Below are 21,769 nucleotides of genomic sequence, written 5' to 3' on the forward strand. Positions count from 1 at the left end.
AAATTGCTAGTACTTCTACCAAAACTCATCATTATAATATCAGATTATTTTCAAACACAATTCTCGTTCAAGATTCTTCAACCACTTGCAAATAACATGTTTCTCCATTACATGGAATAAATGTTTAATACAAAAAATATGAAAGAATAAAGACAGACCCTACCCTCTTCTCCCCATAGAGAGGGGGGGAGCAGTGTCAATTCGCCATAAAAACGTTTCGTGCCGCCTAAAATCCTCAAATGCCAAATTTGGCTCCATTTTCTTGATAAGTTTTCGAGTTATGCAGAAATTTGTGTTTCGTTTGTATGACAGCCCACCCTGAGAGAGGAGGGAGGAGTGTCGAACCACTATAGAAGCATTTCTTGCATCCTAAAACCTCCACATGTCAATGCAATGCAGAAAGAAACGTTTCGTGCCCCCTGAAACCTCCACATGCCAAAAATGGCTCCATTTGCTTGATTAGTTCTCGAGTTATGCAGAAATTCCCACTCACCCCCCCCCCCCAGCCTCTAAAACCTCGATATGCCTGATTTGGTTTCATTTTCCTGAATAGTCTCGAGTAATGCAGAATTTTGTGTTTCATTTGTATGGCAGCCCCCCCCCTTGGAGAGGGGACTGGAGAGTCTAACCACCTTAGAAACATTTATTGCACCCTAAAACCTCAATATGCCAAATTTGGTTTATTTGCTTGATTAATTCCCGAGTAATGTAGAAATTTGTGTTTAATTTGTATGGCAGCCCCTTAAAGAGGAGGAGGGGTCTCAAACTATCACGAAAACCTTCTCCGGGCCCAAAAACCCCTAAATACCAATTTTCATGTTGATCGGTTCAGTAGTTTCCGAGTCCATACGAATCAGACAGACAGACAGAAATCCATTCATATATATATATATATATATATATATATATATATATATATATATATATATATATATATATATATATATATATATATATATATATATATATATATATATATATATAAAGATCTACCCTAACTACCGCAACGGGTCGTTTGACCCGTACAAACATTCATTTGATTTTGAAGTCATTTGGCATCGAAAAAAAATTTCCCAAATATTTTTTAATATATTTTTATTAGAAAACTTTTTCCATTCAACAAATTTTGACATATAGTGGTGCGGTGTCGAACTTTTTATAATGAAGATATGATTTTTGTTTTAATTAGGAGATTTCAATATTTTGAGAAATCGTAACAATTTAAGAAAAGTTATATGAAAAATAGAATCTACATTTTTTAGAGTAACCCCTTGGTTTCACTGTCATTTTATATGAGAATTACGTTTGAATTATAACATAGTAGGTAAAAATCTAACAGTACTACGGATTATCGTTTGTGTTTGACGTTCGCTTAGCATGAGCATGTAGAATTTAACCGTATTTAAATTTCTCTCGTGTTTCATCAGTTCTCATCATCGTTATCAGTTTACTGTTATTGGTTGGTAAGTGTTTCGCAGTTGACTATTGAAAATAATGAAGCATAATGAATTTTTTCCTCATAAAATTACAAAATAAAATGTCCGAAATTTGAATCGAACTGTTTCCCTACGATTCATATTTCGGTCACATGAAATTAGTGATACTACAATGTGTGTTTTCAGACTTATTATGGATACAAAGCGTAGATTCATATAACGCCCCAAATTATTCTGAAATCTTGTATAAATAATACATATGTTTTTTTCGAATACAAACCGGCAGATAGATATGAGGGACTCTGGATAATTAGTGGACAATGTGCAACTAGATGAACTTCTAACAGAAGAAACTTTGATTCCTCCCTATGCTGCCGTGTATTCTGGCAACTCATCAACTCACGGTAAAAGTAACTTTCACGTTACTCCTGCAGTTGCCCCATGCGAGTTCTGGGATATATTGAATAAAGACGTAGAACCCGCGAAGAAGTTGATTGAAATGATGAAGCCCCAAAAAGGGAAAGATAGAGAAAGGAAAACTGAGTAGAAACGGACAGAAAAAGAAATTCAAACATTAGCTTAGCTGAAGAAACAAGAAGAACAGATATAGCAGGAAGAAAAACTTGATGAATTGAAAAAGGCAAAAAAGTTGCAAATTCGAAAGCGAAACTGGTACAAAAAGATAATGATAAAATAGATGAAACTATGTAACATCAATTAAGAATCAAGCTTCAAGATCTGTAGATAACCTTTAATTATTTTATTACTTTGAACAACAAATTACTTGAAATAAAATATATAATTTTTATCTGAGCAATATAACACTTACGGTATTTTAAACCATGAAGCTACAACATGAAGGGACATCAATAAATGACAGGCATTTTGGGGGAAAATAGAGGAAGAAATAAAGGGTTACAATTATCACAAAAGAGGTCGTTGAAAATTATTTAAAGTTAATTAAAAACAAAAAAAAAATTATAAAAGTTCTATTACAAGTTTACAAGCCATCAATGGTTGTAAACAATTTTTAAGACATTTGTGTGTACATGGAAGGTTGCAGATCATCCAAAATTCGAATTCTTCTACTTCTTAAATGGCACTAACGTTCCTAGAGGAACTTCGCCGTCTCAACGTAGTATTTACTTGCGTCATTTTTATTAGCACTTAGTTGAAATTTCTATGCTAAATAACACGCCTTAAATGCAAGCTCTAGAATACGCGTGACCACAGTGCAAGTTGGAAGAAATTTCTCTGAGTGTTCCTATTCTATCGACACACAACACATGTCGCCTTTTTCGGCGTAAGAATATTCCTATTGATCAAATGATCACAGTTGGACTGTATACACAGCGGGTCTGTGATATGAGGCTTCCAATGTTGTGTTATAAATAGCACAAATTACCGATGCAGCAAATCGTATGTGGACTGAGAGGCTGGGAGATTAGGCAAAAAAAATTGTTTTATGAAGAAAAGTGAAAATTTTCAAAAAGTAACATGGGACAACTATGCGCAGAATAGCAGCTATAGTTTGCGACTTAAAAATATAAAGGAAATTAGTGTTAATACGTTAATACGTAGGAGTTCTGTTAAAAAAGTATCGCGACTTTCGAATTTACGCGAGTGACGTATATATGATTCAATTTATTTTGTGGCATTATGTTGGAACTCATGTCTCTCACTTATGCTGACAAGTACGGCTATTTTGAATGTTCAGTTAATTTTTGACAACTGCTTTTCTTACACGTGTTTTGGTTCATCTTCGATTTTTGCCTATTGCCTATCTCTGGAGAAATCCCTTCGAAGTGTTGAAGCAAAATCGTTTATGGCTATGAAAATGCTTAATGGAATGGGATATAGTGGACCAGTCGGTCTACAAAGAGCTGTTCTAAAAGTATCACGATTTTTGTAAACCCACGGATTACTTATATTCGATCAATAAAGAGCATCACTTTGGCGTGAGGAGGCGTTTGAGAGAGAAATTTAGTCGCAAACGGCCAGATTCTGTGGAAGGATAACGTTTGAATTTTGCACCAATGCAACAGCTCATCGATCATTGTGAACGTATTTTTGACCAAAATGTCACGAATGTGACTGAACAAGCGCCGTACTCTCCAAATTTGGCCCCATATGACTTTTTTCTATTTTCGAAACTCAAATTATCGCTTCGTGGGACACGTTTTGGACAGCATTGAAGACACAAAAACGAATTCACTGCGTGAACTGAAGGCAATTTCTGAATACAGCTATAAAAAGTGTACCGATGACTACATTGTTTTTTGGAAGAAGTATATTGTTTCAAAAGGGGAATATTTTTAAGGCGATAATGTTAGTAAATAAAGCATTTTCTATAAACACACAAATTTCCGGTATATATTTGACAGAATTTTTAATCTGCATTTTGTTTTTTTTTCTCAAATTTTACTTGACATTTTTTTCTCTCTCTCTATTTCAGGATATATCCTTGTTATTCAACAGTTCAGTGGATGTTGTGTAAGTTCAAATTTGCTATTAGATTTAATGAATAATTCATAACAACACTCATTCAAATAAATTCTGTGAGCAGAACGATTTTGAATAAAAATGTCGTGGATATCAATCTATTTTTTGGGCTCGATCCCTCTCCCAAAAAGAAAAGAATTTTCATCGATGAAAGGCTCTTCCGACCAGCACTGGTACGCACATTTACTAGAACTTGTCTTCCAGAAATGAAAACGAGGTGTATTATTCGGCATTGAAATCTCCTAGTTCCTCTAGCATCGTTAGTGCGTGACTTCATGCTACATGGAAATCACAAAATCTTGAAAAAGTTTTTCGAAGTTTCATGTTGGAGATTTTTTTCCCTAAGCTGGGCTCATTCTGTAACATATATTCCATGAATAAAACTACCGGAGAACAGATTTAGCTCTGTTTTTGCTTGAACCTCTTATTTGTCGAAAAATTTCAGATATTTATGTTTCAAATTTTTCCTTAGAGTGCGTAATTCAAATTAGGAAAGTCTGAAAAATCGGCTATTTTGTAAATACCCCAATTTTTGATATATTTTTTTAGATTTGAATTTAAGTACAAATGAAAGGTATTTTTAGGCTTTTCAGAAAAAAAAGTTATAGGGGTTGTGTTCAGGACACGACCGCATTGTTGACGTACAGGGTTTTCCATTTCGGGCTTCCGAAAGTATACAGCCCTGCGCTGACAACCGTTTGACATAGCTGTCAACCAAAGCGTCATATCGTTAGTTGATTGTCTGCCATTTTACAATATAGATCGTTTTAGCATCGCACTACGTGTTAATTTTGTTAAATTATACTATAAAAATGATGAAAAACCGGCAAATGTTTTTCGAGCATTACGGACGGATTTTGGTCGCCATGGACGGCCTACAGAGCACACCATCGCTAATGTAGTGCGTAAATTCGAACAAACTGGATCCGTAGCGGATATTGTGAAACCTGTGCATCATCGTAATGTGCGTTCGGCTGAAAATATTGCTGCTGTTGCTGCCAGTGTGGAGGATGACCCGAATGTTTCGATTCCACGGCGTGCTCAGCAATTGGGCTTGTCAAACACATCATTGTGACGAATTTTGCATTTGGACTTGCACCTACATCCATATAAAGTACAACTGGTACAAAAATTAGAGCGTGGTGACCATGGAATGCGTCGGGCATACGTAGATTGGGTGAACGAACAACAGCAGCAAAATGCTGAATTTTCGCATCAAATTTTCTTCAGCGATGAGGCACATTCCGAGCTCGGTGGCTATGTGAACACCCAAAATTTCCGTATATGAGGCTCAGAAAATCCACACGTGGTTGTTGAGAGGCCATTGCATCCCCCAAAAGTCACTGTTTGGTACGCATTATGGTCTGGTGGAGTCATCGGGCCGTATTTCTTTGAAAATGAGGACGGCGAGACGGTAACTGTGAATGGTGAGCGCTATAGCCGCATGTTAACCGATTTTTTTTTGGCACAAATTGAAGATATGGATACGGATGACAAGTGGTTTTAGCAGGACGGCGCCACGTGCCACACAACACGACCGAACATGGCCATATTGCGAACGAAATTTGAGGGACGCATAATTTCGCGTTTTGGTGATGCCAATTGGCCGTCCAGATCATGCGATTTGAACCCGCTAGACTTTTTTCTGTGGGGTTATGCGAAAGACCGTGTCTATGCCAACTCTCTGCAAACTCTTGAACATTTGAAAGACAACATTCGTGAAGTTATGACCGAGATACCGCCCCATATGTGCCGAAAAGTCATCGAAAATTACCTGTTCCGGATCAAGGTGTGCGAGGAAGCCCTAGGTGGACATTTGAATGATGTAGTATTTCACACATGATGGCATAAACCAAACTTTAGTTTGAAATGAAAGTTTCATCGAAATTCGAATTCTATGTGTGTTTTATTTCAATTTACTTTCGGAATTTAAAGTTGGAAAACCCTGTAGAACTACGCTGAAGTTTTAACGCTTGTTTATAACTGCGGATATTATTTTATGATGCTATGAAAATTTTGAAATAACCATTCTACCAGTTTGTTCACCCTGGAATGTTTTTTTTTATTGTAGAATCATTTGACGATAATTGTTTGATGATCCATTCTTGTCCTCGCAGAACAATACATGCTCGAGATAAGCGCAGCTTTCATCCTCAGTGGAAAAAGTTTTGCTACTGGCAAGCGAAACCGAAGCACATACAACATTTCAGAATGACATTTACTTTCATGGTGACTAAATAAACGAAATAAACTCTATCTTTTAATCTCAACAACCTCGAAAAGAGTAGCACTGCTTCATTATGATCAAGATTAGCCCAAATGCAATCCTAGTTGAAAGCAGTTTTGCACGCACGTACGCATACAACTATCCATATACGATGGCTTGAAGCAACTAAATATACACACACTTATCTCTGTTTTGCGCTCTTCTCAACAAGAGCCCTTTCCGTTAATATTGCCAGTAGCTTAGCTGTCATCCTTTGTGGAGAGAGTTCCAGAACATTTATTTTCTTGATGAGCTGACGATAGCCTAGCTTGATGATTACCCACACAGTTGTGTAGCTCAGAACCTTAATGCAAGTGCGTCAGTTTGATGCAATGGTTGCAATGTCAGAGACATCAGCGAGTGAGTAATTGGGTCGCGTCCAAAGCTCAATCCGAAACGAAGACATGTGATGACGCAAAACAAGGAAGAACAAGCGATATTCATTGCTTTGAATACAGAACGATATTGAAAGTTTGCCTTCCTTCCTTGCTTGATACATTAAACTTATTCAGTTCATTCGTCTGTAACCTTCAAAAAGGCCTTTACTTTATCCATAATATAACTCCTCCAGCTCGCCCAACAATGATGTTGTTCAGTCGATTTCCTCACGAAGAATGATAGTTTGCCAGGCAGGTAATGAATTATAGAGACTTTCAACTTTTTTCAGTTCATTCGTCTCTAGTCTTGAGAAAGGCCCTTGTCAAACTTTACTTCACTCCTGCATTACACCTCCATCCTCATTGCCTTGAGAAAGCCACTCGATTTCTCGCCGTCCAGCTCGTCCAGCAACGATTTTGTCCAGTCGTCGCGAGATCCACTGTTTATACTCTAGCCAGTGGTGGCCAGGTATAGACATGGTGCGGGTCGTATTAGAGTTTTCATTATAGCCGCGGGCCGCAATGATTTTTTTCTCACTACTTTTTCATAATAAAATGTAAAATATAACGTATTTATAGAAAATAAATATAACAGTATTTAGCTCGTACTTTTTTAATTCACTTTTTATTTCAAATTACAAAGTATTCAGCTCTATACTTGTAAAATTCATAACTGCAGAACTAAATGAGATAAAAACCCTGTTGTTGCTAGTCTCGTTTTTTAACCGTTCTAGGAGTTTTTTTGCAGCGTTTTTTCTATTCGCTTCAATCTGGGTGTTAAAAAATGACTCATACATCGATGTACGCACCAATCAATTTATCCAATTTATTTCGACTGATGGATGCTTTTGTTTCCGAAGAGGATTGGGTTGAACGCGTTCATGAACAACATAGATAACATTGTGCAGCCGTACCGACTTCGGACGACTTTTTTCTGGGCCTATCGCCCACATCAGCTGTTGACTGTCAGTGATTTTGTTCCTTCACTTTGATCTCACTTCTTTCATAACTGAAACAATTGCTAACAAATATTTGTGGTTTCAAACAAAGAATTAATAAAATTTTAGCATTAGCATTAGCATTGAACAAGTTGCACAATATCGTAGGTGGTACGAATTCAGAACTGTTAAGTCAAAAACTAGCCCTCATCCGTTGCTGATGATTGGTAATATCTCTTAGATGAAAGCTTGCTTTCTCCAACAGTTAAGAATTGTCCTGGCCACGTCCTTGCAACTGCTAAGGAAAGGGAAGGAATGTTAGTTCGACATTTACTTAAGAGAGATGCAGAGAACTCTACGACCTCTCATAAATGTCTCGGGAATTTAGGAATGTATTAGTAGGGGAGGTGAGTCATAGGATACACTCAGCCGGTATTATTACTATTGCTATTATTATTACTATTGCTATTATTATTACTATTGCTATTATTATTACTATTGCTATTATTATTACTATTGCTATTATTATTACTATTGCTATTATTATTACTATTGCTATTATTATTACTATTGCTATTATTATTACTATTGCTATTATTATTAATATTACCATTAATATTACTATTACTATTACTATTACTATTACTATTACTATTACTATTACTATTACTATTACTATTACTATTACTATTACTATTACTATTACTATTACTATTACTATTACTATTACTATTACTATTACTATTACTATTACTATTACTATTACTATTACTATTACTATTACTATTACTATTACTATTACTATTACTATTACTATTACTATTACTATTACTATTACTATTACTATTACTATTACTATTACTATTACTATTACTATTACTATTACTATTACTATTACTATTACTATTACTATTACTATTACTATTACTATTACTATTACTATTACTATTACTATTACTATTACTATTACTATTACTATTACTATTACTATTACTATTACTATTACTATTACTATTACTATTACTATTACTATTACTATTACTATTACTATTACTATTACTATTACTATTACTATTACTATTACTATTACTATTACTATTACTATTACTATTACTATTACTATTACTATTACTATTACTATTACTATTACTATTACTATTACTATTACTATTACTATTACTATTACTATTACTATTACTATTACTATTACTATTACTATTTCTATTACTATTACTATTACTATTACTTTTACTATTACTATTACTATTACTATTACTATTACTATTACTATTACTATTACTATTACTATTACTATTACTATTACTATTACTATTACTATTACTATTACTATTACTATTACTATTACTATTACTATTACTATTACTATTACTATTACTATTACTATTACTATTACTATTACTATTACTATTACTATTACTATTACTATTACTATTACTATTACTATTACTATTACTATTACTATTACTATTACTATTACTATTACTATTACTATTACTATTACTATTACTATTACTATTACTATTACTATTACTATTATTATTACTATTACCATTACTACAGTCAACTCTCTCTAGCTCGATATCCGAGGGACCGTCGAGTTAGGGAGGTATCGAGTTATGGAGTGGTGAATGCTTGTAAAATCAATCGAAGGTGCCATGAATTCCATCGAGCTACGGAAAATATCGAGCTATAGATCATCGAGTTTGGGAGAGTTGACTGTATTACTATTACTATTAATAGAAAATATGATACTAATTGTTATAAATTAACTTCAGCCTTCCAATTGCCGTCACGTTGATAGCTGTGGAAAAAGAATATGTTTATTAAAGTTTTTGATCTCTACATTTTTAGATTTTTATATTTAGATTTTTGAATATTTGGATTATAGATTTTTTTGATTATTTGATTTCTATGTTTCTAGATTTTTAGATATTTTGACTTTTTTAAATTTTTTGAGCTTTTGATTTTTTCATTTTTTCAATTTTGTTTTCTAGATATTCGGATATTTGGATTTTTAGATTTTTAGATTATTAGATTTTTAGATTTTTAGATTTTTAGATTTTTAAATTTTTAGATATTTGTATTTTCAGATTACTATATTTTAGATTTTAGATGACTAGATTTTAAGATTTTTAGATGACTAGATTTTAAGATTTTTAGATTTCTAGATTTTTACATTCTTAGATTTTTAGATTTCTATTTTTCTAAATTCTCAGATTTCTATATTTTAAATTTTTAGATTTTTAGATTTCTAGATTTTTAGATCTTTTGATTTTTGGATGTTTAGATTTTTAGAATTTCAGATTTCTAATTTTTTGGTTTTTAGATTGTCATATTTATATTTTTTGCTTAGAACTTTGATCTCCGGGATCGACTCAACAATCGTTTCCGGAATAGCACCGACACCGAGATTGCTATATCGGTGAGTTGAAAAAACACGTTAGCAATCGCACCATCAGCGAGCAGGGAGAAGTCAACGTAATCTTCTGTAGCATCCGACCTAAATAAATCAACATTCCAACTCTTTAGAAATGGATACAATTTAGTATGAAAAAAGCTGTATGTGTGTATGGTGAAAGAAAACTTAGCTGGCACTGCTGCATGTTCAGCCCATCCGTGTCGGTGATTCCTTCAATTGTGATAAACTCACTACGACGTAATAACTTCGCACTCGATGTATTAGACGAGGGTAAACAAACCGTTCGTCATGATGAAGTATGCCCGAGCGCACTATAATACAGAACCGAACATGTGACGAATTGAAAATGCAACAAAACGATCTCTTCACTACCACAAACGCGGTATAAAAATGGCTTCCCAGAAAACTTCATCAAACCATCTCAAAAACATCTTCGAAGAATTGAAAAATGTAACGGTTTCGAAATCACATGCACTATTTTTTGCCCATTCAAAATAAAATAATCAACACAGCACTAACGCGCACATATTTTTCAGTATGCTGCCTCCTGCTCAACACAGTGAAAACACAAGAGCTCGCAAACGAAATACGCGGAGCACAAAAAACACACGTCCACATCCGACGGCCGCTCGATTGAAACTCCCACAAGATCTCCATCGGCAAGCAAATCATAAAAATCAGTTTGCTTATTATTTCGGATATTTTTTTAGAAATCATCGAAATAATTCTTTTCGACAACTATATCGGAATTATCAAAAGTAAAAAAAACTTGTTCCAAACAAAGAATTAATAAAATGAACATATTTTATTAGTTCTGGAACAAATGGACTAGAAATCCAAGATATCATGGTTTTCAAATTTTTCACGCAGCTCAAAATCACACTCCGATTCAATAAATTTCATCTGCATGTTTTCAGCGGCATGTACATCAACGAAACTGAATGAGGTATAGAAAATTGGAGAATTCTTTCATGTGCTTTGAAGTACCAAAATCATCGAGAAAATCAGCATTAATCGACTTGAGTGCATCAACATTTTTCCTAGTTGTCGATACTTGAGATATTCTCAATGTCAGATAATGGTTAAAATGAAAATTTCACATTTATTGCTTGAACTTGTGTTTGTTTTCGAGTGAATAAAAAAAGAATAAAGAAAAGAAGAAAATAAGTTTGCAACTCACGATGATCCAATGCGTTCGAATTGATTGATGATTTGGACGATATCCTCCAAAACATCCTCAATTCCTACATCCATAGAAAAACGACAAGCCAATTCCTCGGTAACTTTGAAGTCCTTCGCTCATCTATCTCCACTGAATAAAATACATAGTCGGTAGCTCGTTCTTTCAAACTTTCAAACAAACAATTTCCGCTCCTAACTCAGCCAGTTTTCCAGCACACGATGTGGCAACAAACTTGTCTTTTTTCGACACATGTTTCGACTCATATTTCATATGAATTTTCTCCCAAACTTTCTCTCTCTCTTATGAACTCACGCGTACATACATCCCGTTCTCTCTCATAAGACTTTTGAAAAAGATTCCAGCAGTTAAGCCGGGTTTATACGTTGTCAGTTACTCGGTTGTGAGTAAACATTTGATTTGCATGGGCTCCTCCAACCGAGCTACTTCAAAGTTTTTTTTGGCTACTGGCCGTTTACCCCATACATACATACATGTCAAATTTCATGGTATGAATACGTTCGTAATTCCTCGGATCGTTTGACGTTTACTCGCAACCGAGTAACTGATATCGTATAAATCCGGTTTTACTGCCGTTACTTGCAATTTATGCGAGTGTGAGCACAACGGAATAAAAAACATGAAAAGGTCCTTTTAGTACTAATGAGAACAATTGTCAGAAGGTTAAATTAGCATGAAAAAAAACAGATAAGAAAACAGAAAATGATCAGCTGGGATACACACAATTAACAAGAATTACTCACAAAGTTATTTTTATTCAATTGTATGTTGGAATTTGGAACTATATTCTTAATTGCTCCAATATGATTTTTTTTTTTCAAATCAGCCTGCTCTAGGCAAATATTCCCATTCGTTCTTCTTCTTTTCCTTTGTTCACGGAGACTTTACATTATACATCTTCCCCTCCGTTGCTCGTTGATAAGTTGCTCGTTATTGACAGCTCTTTTCGGGAAAGCACAAAAATGGACAGAACAAATGTATGAGGAAATGGGAATTAATTTAAACCATATACAGACTATGGGATTATAATGTGTAGCATATCAAACAAACCTTAGGGAATTTCCGATTCGTTTGGTATGTAAATCGTCAAAATCCGTTCGCGGCAAAAATAATTATTAACGTTAACTTTATTTCATAAAAACTGATTTTTGGTTTTCTGATTTGGCACCCTTAATGAAAGACATAGTTCTACAGTTCTACACCATATATATATGGCACGTTATTTGAGGTTGTGATTTGTCAGAATTGAAAAAAATCTTATCTTTTCGAAAGTCATATAAAAAGTAACAAAACATTTAAACAGCCTCATGGTAACCAAATTAATCTACATTTGACAACGCATAGCAAATAAGAACAATGTGGGCATGTGATGTAAAAATACACAAGCACCCTGCACCAGGCGGCATGAAAACCGATACTTTGTATTGTGTAGAACAAATGTATGGGCAAAGGGTAATGTTTCTAATTCTGATCAATTCATTAACCTATTCACCCCCTGGTGGTTGTAACGCATATCATACCTTAGAGAATTGTCGATTCGATTGATATGCAGATCATCAAAATCCTCTTGCAGAAAAAATTGTTATCAACGTTAATATTATTTCATAAACACGTGATTTATTGCTGATTTGGCACCTTTATTCAAAAATGTAATGCTACATTAAAAGTTGTAACTCTCTAAAAATGATATGAAAACTGGGGTCTCTTAGAACTCGACTAGTCGAAAATCAAATATGTAGTCCGTCAAAATGCTAATGACAGTGAAAAGTTTGTGACGAGTTGTTTTAGATTCAATTTAAAAAGAATAGTTGTATAGTAACACAGAAAAAAATTCCAGTAGTTTCCGAACAAATGGTGGGAGTATGAGACATGCTCGTGAAATCGATAGGTGAAATAATTCGATTTTTAACATTTGACGAACATTCTAAATGAACTGCTTTTGACAGAATTCCAGAATTCATTATTTCATGTCTAAAATAATAAAATTGTCGCTGCCGAAACAGATCTACGCAATGGATTTGCAAGGATTCTCGCCGGAGCAATAAACTTGGAACCTTTGCAATGGCTGTCAATCATAATAACCAAATTTGTTACCAGTCATCGGAATAAACCCGCACGAATGCACGAAACATAATCGGTCGTCAATCGTGAGCCAAGCGAGCAATTTTGCAAATGCTTTTGCCCTCCCCAAACTCAAATATTCGCAATGGTTTCGGCTGGGCACGACCCCCATTAAGTATAGATATTTGGGAAGTTCAAATGCACGATAATCAACGCTCTTGCTCGGCTCCGGAAAGATCTCGCAAATCGTCAAACAATCCGAAATAGGTCATCCAATCCCAGAATCATTACGAACGCGGGCTCTGCTTCAAAACAGCTGCATCACCACGGAGGGAAAGATGGGGACCATGTTTTTGCCATAACTTCCAGAAGGCAATTACAGGGTATTTAGTTACTGTACTCGCGATGGCTGTTCCCTTTTTTTTTCTTCTTGCTCGTTATTTTGCACCAAACACACGCCCCGTTCGCATTTATTTTTTGAACTTTTTTTTCGATAATTCGCCATCGGAACCATAAACCAAGACCAATGTTTATTTGGTGAGGCACACCCTTCCACTTCCACAATTTCCACCCCCAACACCATGTATCTTGCCAAGCCTCCTCCGCGCAACCAGTCATCCGCAGTCAATCGCTTAGAACCGTTCCAGAAGGGAACGGCGAAAAAAAAACTGCGTTTTCGATACAATTCTTCGGAGTAGCAGCGGCGAGTGAGCACAAGAGGGTTTATGGGGCGGCAGTGGTGATGATTATTCAACAGGAATTCGATTTCCTACGCCTCGCGATTGTATGTGCCGTCGACACGTTGTGGCAGCAGCAGCAGCAGCAGTAACAACGATTCTAGGCAACTCCGCATTTGCCGCCGTCGCCACACAACCCAACGCAACCCAACAGTTATTGCTGTCATGTACGGCTCCAAAGGATAGAAAAAGGTTGTGGATGGGATGGGTGAAAGCAGCAGCACATATAAAAACACGTTCGGCATCTCACTTTGACGGTGGGTACCTACATATTTCGCGATATCAGCAGGCAGAAGGGCCGAAGAGGGTGAAGGAATACTACGGAGCGGTGTCATCCAGCTGGAGCTTCGAGCAGACGAACGGCCGCGGTTATTCTGTGTTCGCCGATCTAATATCTTCATATGGCGAATGTTTTCTAAAGTTTATTGATTTTGTCAGCGAGAGAGAGATATAGAGAGGGTGCAGCCCTTTCATGTGACCCACCCGAGTGGAAACCATTGTCGCACATAAAAAAAGGGGAAATGTAGTCACTCAAGAAAACGCTGTCGCGTTCTGTGTGTGAAGTCGAACAGTAATAAAAAAAGCGCAAAACACGGCTGATTGCGATGATGACATGTTATGATCGAATACTCCCCATGTGATGAGCTCAGAAGCCATGGTGGAAATGGATTTCATAGCGGCTGCTTCGTGGTTGACCTGAATCAGGGAAATGGCGCGAGTTGCATTTGAGATATAAATGGTCCATTGCGTGAGCTTATGGCAATTTACACTGCGAATATTACTGGAAGTTATTTTTTTATTCAGGTACAAGTTACTCCCAACTAAGCAGTTCGTTCAATTCAGCAAACACATTGTACTCCTATGTGAAAGCTTTCCTTCGATGAATTGACTCTATCACATCGATTGGGTATTTTTCCGAAGTTCCGATTTCCCTCTCCAAAAAACTCTTGTAGCCAAATTTCGAATCACGAGTACATATATTTGTTCTCTATTTATATGGACACTAGCTGACCCGGCAAAATTTGTCCCGCCCATAATTTATTTTTCGTTATTGCATTCACGTTTTCGACGTAGGACTACGTCTTACATTAAGGGGGCCAAATCAGAAAACACGTCACGTTTTTATGAAACAAAGTTAACGTTAATAAATATTTTTGCTGCGAACGGATTTTAGCGATTTGCATACCAATCGAATCAGAATGTTTCTAAGATTTGTTTGATATGTTATACATTGCAATCCCATAGTCTGTATATGGTTTAAATTGATGAAAATTGGAAGCATTCCCATTTCCCAATACATTGGTTCTGTGGATTTGTGTGCTTTCCCGAACAGAGCTGTCAATAACGAGCAACTTATGCAGCCGCTAGAATAGAAACAGTCGGAGACGAATGAATCGTTGGATTTAAAGTCTCCGTAAATAGAGGAAAAGAAGAAGAAGAAGAATAGAAGCAACGAAGGGGGATAGCGAAAAGAGAATATTTGGGAAGTAAGCTGTTGCTAGCGTATAAGTATTGCATCTCCTCTGAGGAAAATTCTCAGAATCTTTCTGTGCCCGAAACAACAAGGATCAGATTATTCTGCTCGTTTTGTGTTTTATGTTTCCCCTCGAGCTGTGAACGCAAGCGAATATTCCACTTGAAATTTATCGCTGCAACTGTGTGCGTCTGATAGATGGTTGTTGAATGGCGATGCACGGAAGATGCCTCACGTTAAATAATGTTAAATAAAGTACAATGCGTGCATTGATATAAAGAAACAAATGGCGACATATGACCAATTAGTGTATTGTTCTCGCAAAGGCAAGAAAGAATCGTTGCTTCTCGAAATGATTCTACAAAACCACGCAAGCCATTAAACCTTTTCAGGGTCTCCGGAACTTTTTACTAAAGCGATAACTCAACTTTCGACAAATTCGGAAATAGTATCCGAAATGATAAATCAACAAATTAAAAAAAAAATTGCGTAGTCCTACGTCCTTAGCGGTCGTGCCTCGGATACAATCTTTCGATTTTTTTTTACTAAGCGCACGTTCATAGGTCCAATCGCAGAACTTTTGATTGATCGATCTTCTAATCGACCCTTTAAAATTATCTTTACTTTAAAATTCCTAGTACTTCTACCAAAACTCGTCATTATAATATCAGATTATTTTCAGACACAATTCTCGTTCAAGATTTTTCAACCACTTGCAAATAACACGTTTATCCGTTACATGGAATAAATGTTTGACACAGAAAATATGATGGAATAAAGGCATCTCTAAATTGGACAATTCCTTTCCCGAGTTTTGCTCTTTTCAACACATTCGGTGATCCATTTTTATTTGTATAGATAGAAGCAGATAGAGGAGTGCGTTTTATCACAATAAAAAAATTCAATTGTCATGTTTGGTTGAAATATGTGTATTATTTTTATGGGACCCCCTCTCCATTTCAGAGGAGGGAGTGGTGTCATACCACCATAGAAACATTTCTCATATTCAAAAACCTTCACATGCCAAGTTTTCGAGTTATGCAGAAATTTGTGTTTCATTTATATGGTAGCCTCCCCTTAGAGAGGAAGGAGGAGTGTCGAACTACCATAGAAACGTTTAGCGATCCCTAAAACCTCTATATGCTAAGTTTAATTCCATTTGTTTGATTAGTACTCGAGTTGTTCAGTACTCCCCTCCCCTCCTCCTCTTTAGATTAGAGTGGGTGGAGAAGGGAGGGAGGAGAAGTGTCGATTCACCATAGAATAGTTTCGTGCCCCCTAAAACCTCCATATGCCCAATTTGGTTTTATTTGCTTGATTAATTCTCGAGTAATGCTTAAATGTGTGTTTAGTATGTATGGCAGCTCCCCTCTAGCGAGGGGGTTGGAGCGTCTAACCACCGTTAAAACATTCATTGCATCCTAAAACCTTCAAATGCCAAATTTTGTTTCATATGCTTGATTAATTCTCGAGTTATGCAGAAATTTGTGTTTCATTTGTATGGTAAACAAATTCCAATTGTTTATTGGCACAGCTTTTTCTGGGGAATTGTTCTTGGACAGTGGTCAGTGACCACTAGGGTGTCAATGAATGTATGGGAATTTTTTTTTAAAAAGTTACCCTATACAAAATGTTCACCACCTCGGAAAAACACGCTATGCCAAATTTCAGCTCAATCGGACTTAAGGGAGAATGGCGCAAAGCGGTCAAAGCTTGAGTTTTTTGAAAATCGAAAAATCACCCAAGGGGGAAGTAAAGGAAATCGAGGTTTTCGAAAAACAAAATTTTGATGCCAAATGTCATAAAATTGCATGAAACGTCGAGATCTAGTGTCATCTTGTAAAAAATTTTCTGGGACTTTCGGAGTACGAAACGAAAAGTCTGGTTTAGGGTGCCAATAAAAATTTATCTCGATTTTTCATTCGGAACTTGCTACGAAATGTTGATAATTTACCCTATGCAAAATATCAGCTCGTTCGGACTTCGTTTACTGGTGTCTCAAACGTTTAAATTTAAGGTTTTTTTTAAACCGAAAAATCACCAGAAATCAGGGGTTTTAAAAAAAATGTTGATGCCAGATGTCTCAAAATTGCATAACACATCAAGATTTACAGTTATCTAAAAAAATTGTTTGTCAAAAATCGGTTTTTCAGGCAGAAAAATGACCAAGTGCCAATAAAACACAAAAAAATCGAGATAACAGTAAATCTCGACGATTAATGCAATTGTAAGACATTTTGCATCAAATTTTTATCTTGAAAACCTCGATTTTCGGTGATTTTTGGTTTTTAAAAAAAAACTCAAATTTTAACGTCTGTGACACCAGTAAATGAAGTCCGGCTGAGCTAATATTTTGCATAGGATATATTATCGTGCAAATCAACATTTCGTCGCAAGTTCCGAATGAAAAATCGAGATAACTATTTTTATTGACACCCAAAACCACTCTTTTCGTTTCGTATTCCGAAAAAAAAACTAAGTCCCACAGTGTCGATTTTTGAATACAAAATTTTCAAGATAACACTAGATCGACGTTTCATGCAATTTAATTTGGCATCCAAACTTTTTTTCGAGAACCCCGATTTCCTTTACTCCCCCCTTGGATGATTTTTCGATTTTCAAAAAACTCAAACTTTGACCGCTTCGCGTCACTCTCCCTTAAGTCCGATTGAGCTGATATTTGGCATAGGGTGTTTGTTCGAGGTGGTGAACATTTTTTTATCGGGTAACTTTCTAGATGACCATTTTCATTGGCACCCTAATGTAGGTGTAGTGGGCAATAATATCGGGGAGAAATGGAAAACGATTTTTCTCTGTTTTTTCGAAGATTTTCTGGACTATTACCCTTTCGAATTTGACGTTGAATTATTCAATAAACAACAATCGCGCCGTAAATCGAAAGGCAGATTTGAAAACTCCGATGAATTTTGCCAAGAATAATCTGTTACTTTGACGAAAAAAAAATTATTTTAATTTTTTGCATCGATTTCAAAAAAGTGCCAAAATCATGATTTTTAAAGTACTTTACAAAATCCACTGTAATTCAGCAAATATCACAGTAAGTTCTAATGTTTGGAGTCAAATTTTTAGCCTAGGTTGTTCCCTAAACATCTGTGAACATTTCATATTGATATGTTTAGCCGTTTTTCCTATCCGATTTTCATAAATCCGAACATAAATTTCTGAATAAATCGAGAATTAATGAAACAAATGAAACCAAATTTGGCATGTGGAGGTTTTAGGGTGCAAAAAATGTTTTTACGGTGGTTAGACACTCCACCACCCTCCCTAAGGGGGAGCTGCCTTACAAATGAAAGACAAATTTCTGCATAACTCGAAAACTAATCAAGCAAATAGAGCTAAATTTGGCATGCGAAGGTTTCAGGGGACACGAAACGTTTCTATGGTGAATAGACACTCCTTCCCTCTCTCTGAACAATTCGAGAACTAATCAAACAAATGGAATCAAACTTAGCATATAGAGGTTTTAGAGATCGATAAACGTTTCTATGGTAGCTCGACACTCCTCCCCCCTCTCTAGAGGGGGGCTCCCATACAAATGAAACAAAAATTTCAGCATAACTCGAGGACTAATCAAGCAAATTGAGCCATATTTGGCATGTGGAGGTTTTAGGGGGCACGAAACGTTTCTATGGTGGTTCGACACACCTACCCCATTTCCAAGGGGGGGCTGCCAAACAAATGAAACACAAATTTCTGCACAACTCGAGAATTAATCAAGCAAATGGAATCAAATTAGGCATATGCAGGTTTTAGGGTGCAATAAATGTTTCTATGGTGGTTATACACTCCACCCCCGCTCTAAAGGGGGGCTGGCATACAATTGAAACACAATCTTCTGCCTAACTCGAGAACGCATCAAGCAAATGCATTCAAATGTGTGATGTGAGGGAAGGAAGAGGGAGAGGGGGTCCCATAAAAATTATGCACATATTTAATTCAACCAAGCATGACAATTAATGTGATAAAACGCACGGAAAACTCTGAAAGAAAATGGGAAAATTGGAAAAATTCAATTCGCATGTGTTCTACAATTACCTATTGACAAGTGTTGTTAGTCCATTTGATGTTTGCGGTTACGAAATTGATCTTCGTTCGAAAGTAGAAATGGATTTTAATGTGATAAAACGCACTTCTATATCGTCTTCTATCTATATAAATAAAAATCCATCGCAGAGTGTGTTGATAAGAGCAAAACTTGAGAAAGGAATTGTCCGATTTGGGGCTGTCTCCATCTATTATATTTTCTGTATCAAATATTTATTTCATGCAACGGAGAAACATGTTATTTGCAAGTGGATGAAAAATCTTGCACGAGAATTGTGTCTGAAAATAATCTGATATTATAATGTCGAGTTTTGGTAGAAGTACTGAAATTTTATAGTAAAACATAATTTTAAAGAGTAGATTAGATGATCAATCAACGAACAGTTTTGCGATTGAATCCATGAACGTGCGTTTAGTGCGTTTAGATACTTAGTACGGGGATGTGATAACGAACTTACACTTGTCATGGTCATGGGTGTCACCCCTCTAAGGGTGACACCCGGGGCGGACCGCCTCCTGCACCCCCCCCCCCCCCCTACGCTACGCCACTGATTTCGACTGGATGTTGTATTACGAAAAAGTTGTATTACGAAAGTTTGTATAATACATATTTTCAAATCAAACTTTCAACTTAATTAGAAAAAAAATCGATTCAGAATAAAACTAATTCGCTGTCGTGCGGAACACATAATGCACAATAAACAACCCACGAAAGGGCACGAAAACGCGATATCGCGCTGTCAGGCTGCAGCGAACACAAGATCCTACCATATTCCGCCACAAAGCAGCTTTGTATTTCATCTGTTGAATGCTTCTGCTGCTGCTACAGTGTTGCTTCGGAAAATGACTAATTGTGATACGTTTTTCACGTTAAGTCGTGAGGTGGGTGGGCGTCGTGGGATGAGGAGGGGGTTGCTTCTGGCAATAATGGCACGAATTGAAATCATCCTCCCCTGGCTTGGTTTGATAAACGCTGTTCGGTACGGTTGCTTTGAGTGCCGTGGGGTGGTGGAGGGTGGTTCCACAAAAGGAGAATAGGTCTCACAATAGATTGCGCCTTAAATTAGGTACGCACGGTGGTCTTCCCGGCTCACAAACAAACGCACACACCACACACGTGATTCCATTTCGAATGGATCCTCGCATTCGCCGACGTGTCAGTTCCCGGCCCAGCTCAAAGCGCGTTTTTCTTTCTCCACGCTTCTCGCTCCGCGCACAAATTGATGGTAATAATTCCTCTTGTAATACACGGGAAATTAATTACCTTCGGATAAGGACCCGCGCGTAACATGGCGCGGAAAATATGGATGGTGCGGACGACGACGACGACGGCGGGTGTGAAGCCGAACGAGGGCACTAATGTATGGCCAATATGGGCGCCGGCTAGTGTTTCTGCTGATGATGTCGGGCGTAATGGATATTGCAATGCCATATTCGGAAATTCATTGCTTCGATTGGAAGAGGGGTTCGAGCTCTGATTGGGTGTGGATGCACGACGAAAATATGAATCTGAAAAAAAGAACGGTCGTTTGAGAATCAGTGTTTTAATTGGAATTTGCAATAAGAACAACACGGTAGTGATTGAAAAAGAAATGAAATATGTAATTTATTATAGTGCGAAAAATATGCAAAATAAAGTGCACATCGATATTTTTTAGTGTTTTTCGGAACTTTTCAACTACGTATTAAATAAGCAAATGGAGTAAATATGTACATTATTCTAAAGCTATACGTTTCTTGTTTAAGAATGATTCACACATATACTTCTGGTATAAGGTATGTGGAAGTTATTTCCCCAATACAACACTATTGATGAGCCCAAAGTGGCCATCCTGAAAGAGTGGCGGACTATCGAGCAATATACTTTGAACAACTTGATTTCCAGAGTGCCTAGCAGAATTGAACATGCAGGGTTATTGGCATTGGGAACATATTCATAAAATTGAATATTGGGCCATGTATCGATTATTCAAGTAAGTGTGGCTATAGGAAATAGCCAATGAATTTCATGAGTTTGTGAATAAAAACCAAACAAATTCTTAATATTAACATTTTTTTCTTCGAATTCATCTAGTTTAAGAATCAACCCAAAAATGTATGTAACACAATGTAACACAAAAATTCATAACGTTTGATCTACTGGACCGATTCATAAAATATTAAAGCCAATTATTAAAAGCCAATATTAAAATATTAGACTTGCGAGAAAAAATGGATTTTGATTTCGTAATTATTCATTGTATTATTTTTGTATAGTTTACATGGTTTC

The 21,769-nt window shown here is 36.2% G+C and overlaps 1 protein-coding gene across 2 annotated transcripts in view; it reads left to right on the plus strand.

Annotated features, from left to right (window-relative positions):
• Positions 1–21,769, plus strand: part of LOC129770042 (uncharacterized) — a 419,235-nt gene that overhangs the window by 116,756 nt on the left and 280,710 nt on the right. For both annotated transcript variants that reach the window (XM_055772630.1, XM_055772632.1), the window contains exon 3: positions 3,892–3,929. The gene's annotated coding sequence lies outside the window, so the exon portion shown is untranslated. The remainder of the gene's footprint in view (positions 1–3,891; positions 3,930–21,769) is intronic.

Source organism: Toxorhynchites rutilus, chromosome 2, assembly GCF_029784135.1.
Source record: "Toxorhynchites rutilus septentrionalis strain SRP chromosome 2, ASM2978413v1, whole genome shotgun sequence".
NCBI classification, from domain to species: Eukaryota; Metazoa; Arthropoda; class Insecta; order Diptera; family Culicidae; genus Toxorhynchites; species Toxorhynchites rutilus.